This window comes from Aegilops tauschii, chromosome 1 (assembly GCF_002575655.3).
Source record: "Aegilops tauschii subsp. strangulata cultivar AL8/78 chromosome 1, Aet v6.0, whole genome shotgun sequence".
In the NCBI taxonomy this organism is placed as follows: Eukaryota; Viridiplantae; Streptophyta; class Magnoliopsida; order Poales; family Poaceae; genus Aegilops; species Aegilops tauschii.
The window spans coordinates 324,473,418-324,477,205 of NC_053035.3; positions in this window are offsets into that span (position 1 = coordinate 324,473,418).

Sequence of the window (3,788 nt, forward strand, 5' to 3'; positions counted from 1 at the left end):
TGAGAAGGAGGCACCAAAAAACCCAATCTCGACTCCCTCCGGTTTACGATCCTCGAAACCTCTTCAACACGCCTGGTGCAGGGCCTAGTAACCCGCCGCAGATCATAGCGCCCGGGACTGGGACGCCATATCAACCCCAAGTGATGGGGCCTCCCCGGGTGAACCCTGCCCCGCCTCAGTACGTGCCAATACCCCCGGGTCATTATGCCAACCCGTTGGAAAACATGGTCGCCGCGGCGGCGCGGCTGACGGCTCTCCCAATTGACGGTGACTCTCCAATGGCGGTTGAGACCCGCCGGGTCAGAGAACTTCTTCAGACGGCTCTGACGCGGCAAGAGGCGTATTCTTATAGCCGGGACAGGATTCATTCAACCCCTCGTCCAGGCCGGAGCCCGAGTTATAGCAGACACATGGCCTCAGCAACCGGCTCAAGTAATGTCCGACGCCATGACTTGCCTCCTGGCCACGGCCCGGCTCATAATGGAGCTTTTCATGCGGTAGACCAAGACAGAGCACGGCAAGAGGCGGAGCAGATGCCTCAGTTGACGGCTTACCAACCACCCCCGGCTTACCCGACGGCTTCCGTCGACGTGAGTATACCTACGAGGACCGGAGGTGTCCCTTGTCTGGTGCCGGCTCTCCGCAATGAACGTCTGCCCAAGGACTTCAAAGGGCCTAGGGAGGTGCCTAACTACACAGCTGATTTACAACCCGGAGCCTGGATCGAGAGTTATGAGATGGCCATGGAGTTACTGGAGGTTAGCGAAGCGGCAATGGCCAAGTACTTCACCATGATGTTAGATGGGATTGCCCGCACTTGGCTGAAAGGGCTGCCACCCAATTCTATCGGGTCATGGGCTGAGCTGAAAGCCCGGTTCATCCAAAACTTCAAAGATACCTGTAGGCAGTCTATGTCAATTGTGGATTTGACTAACTGTAAACAGCAGGAGGGTGAGTCTACAACCCATTGGGTTCGCCGGGTCAAAGAGATAATACATTCATCTGATAAGATGGATGCCGGCTCTGCAGTCCTAATATTGGAGCAGAATTGTCGTTTCCTGCCCCTGAAGATGAAACTCGGGCGGCTCAAGCGCGATTGCAATGATATGGGCACGCTGATGGCGGCTCTCGTCAAATATGCCGACTCTGATAGTACCAAGGACCCCGCGTCAGATGATGAAAGGACAGGGAAGGGAAAGAAGAACGGCAATGGCAAGGGTCCTCAGCATAACCCGCCGAACCAAGGAGGTGGCAAGCGTAAGGCCGACGGCAGCCTAGAGTTTGTGGCCAACGCCAGCTCACAGGTTAACAACCAGTGACGCAAGGGGAGGCCACCTCCCCGAGCCGGCGGGTCAGGCCCGACGCTCGAGCAGTTGTTGAATGAGCCTTGTCCAAGGCATGGCTCTAGGGAGAAGCCAGTTACTCATCTATGGAAAGATTGCGCAATCATGAAGGCCTTTAAGAATTCCAATGCCTTTAATGGCAACAATGGCCCGGGCGGCGGCTCAGGCGCTGGCGCCTTTCATGGCCCGGGTGGCGGCTCAAATCCCAATCTTCAGAATGTTCAAGGGGGCTTTAATCAGCAGTCCGGCCAGGGTCATCAACAGCAGCAGGGGGGTTACCAGACCAATCCAAAGCAGCTCAATGGCGGACAGTATCATGTGTTTACCACCAGTCTGTGTAAGCGAGATCAGAAGCTTCATAAGAGGGCTGTGGATGCTGTTGAGCCGGTGGTTCCACGCTATTTAAGATGGTCTGAGCAGCCTATCGTGTGGAGTAGGGAGGATCACCCTCCCCGGGTTGATAATCCGGGTCACCTGGCCCTGGTGGTGGCTCCTCAGGTGGGAGGATATAAATTCACTAAAGTGCTCATGGATGGAGGCAGCAGCATCAACATCCTCTATTATGAGACTTTCCGTCGTATGGGATTGATTGATAAGAATCTCAGCCAGTCCAATACTGTTTTCCATGGCGTGGTGCCTGGTAAGTCGGCGTATCCAGTGGGTAAGATTGAGCTGGAAGTAGCTTTTGGAGATGAGTACAACTACAGGGTGGAGAAATTAACCTTTGAGGTGGTTAAGATAAGAAGTCCATATCATGCTATATTTGGGCGGCCGGCTTACGCCAAGTTCATGGCACGACCGTGTTACGTGTATTTACAGCTCAAGATGCCGGGTCACAATGGGACCATTACGGTTCATGGCAGCCGCAAGATAGCCTTGGAGTGTGAGGAAGGCGACGCGGCTTATGCAGAATCTGTTTGTGCAACAGAGGAATTGAAGTTTTATAAGGACAATGTTGACCCAACAGATATGACATCTCTGAAAAAGCCGACCACGGAGCATGAGCCGGCAATGAAATTTAAGTCAGCTGATGAGACTAAACTTGTTGATTTCGTTCCAGGTGACTCATCTCAGCAGTTTAGCATCAGTGCCAATCTGGATCCAAAATAGGAAAGCGCGCTCATCGAGTTCATCCGTGAGAATAGGGACATTTTTGCATGGAAGCCTTCTGACATGCCAGGTGTACCTACAGAACTCGCTGAGCACACTCACAATATTGATCCGAAATTTAAGCCGGTCAGGCAATTCCTTCGGCGTTTCAATGAGGAGAGGCGGAAGGCCATTGGTGAGGAGGTGGCCCGGCTCTTGGCGGCCGGGTTTATTGTCGAAGTCTTTCATCCAGAATGGTTAGCTAACCCGGTGCTCGTGCTCAAGAAGAATGGCACCTGGCGGATGTGTGTGGACTACACGGACTTAAACAAGGCATGTCCGGCTGATCCTTTTGCTCTCCCCCGTATTGATCAAATCATTGATGCTATGGCGGGTTGTGAGCGCTTAAGTTTCTTGGATGCTTATTCTGGATCCATCAGATTAAAATGGCAGTTAAGGACCAGGAGAAGACGGCATTCATCACTCCCTTTGGAGCCTTCTGTTATGTGTCTATGCCTTTTGGACTCAAGAGTGCACAGGCGACTTATCAGCGTTGTGTGCAGAATTGTCTTCATAACCAGATTGGGCGCAATGTTCATGCCTATGTGGATGATATCGTGGTTAAGTCCAGGGAGAAGGAGACTCTGGTAGATGACCTTCGAGAAACCTTCGATAATCTCCGGGTTTACAAGATGATGCTTAACCCGGCCAAGTGCGTTTTTGGTGTTCCCGCAGGGAAGCTCTTGGGTTTCCTGGTTTCTAACAGAGGCATTGAAGCTAACCCGGAAAAAATCAAGGCAATCACCTCTCTGGCTAAGCCGGTGTGCATAAACGACGTCCAGCGTCTGGCGGGTCGCATCGCTGCCTTGAGCCGGTTTATAAGCCGTTTGGGTGAAAAGGCCATGCCACTGTACCAGTTGATGAAAATAACTGATGACTTTATCTGGAATGATGCTGCTAATACTGCCTTTGAGGATTTGAAGAGACAGCTGGCTGAGCCCCCAGTCCTTGCTGCTCCAGTTGATAAGGAGCCCTTGTTACTGTATGTAGTTGCTAACACGCGAGCCGTCAGTGTGGCTGTGGTGGTGGAGCGCAAGGAAGAGGGTAAGGAGTATCCGGTTCAGCGGCCGGTTTACTACATCAGTGAAGTGCTTATAGAGTCCAAACAGCGATATCCACATTGGCAGAAGCTTGTTTATGGTGTGTTCATGGCAAGCCGGAAGCTTAAGCATTATTTTCAGGGTCACCCCATTACTGTGGTTAGTTCTGCTCCCCTTGGAGATATCATCCAGAACAGAGAAGCCACAGGAAGAGTGGCTAAGTGGGCTATAGAGCTTGGGCCTCATGGTCTGAAAT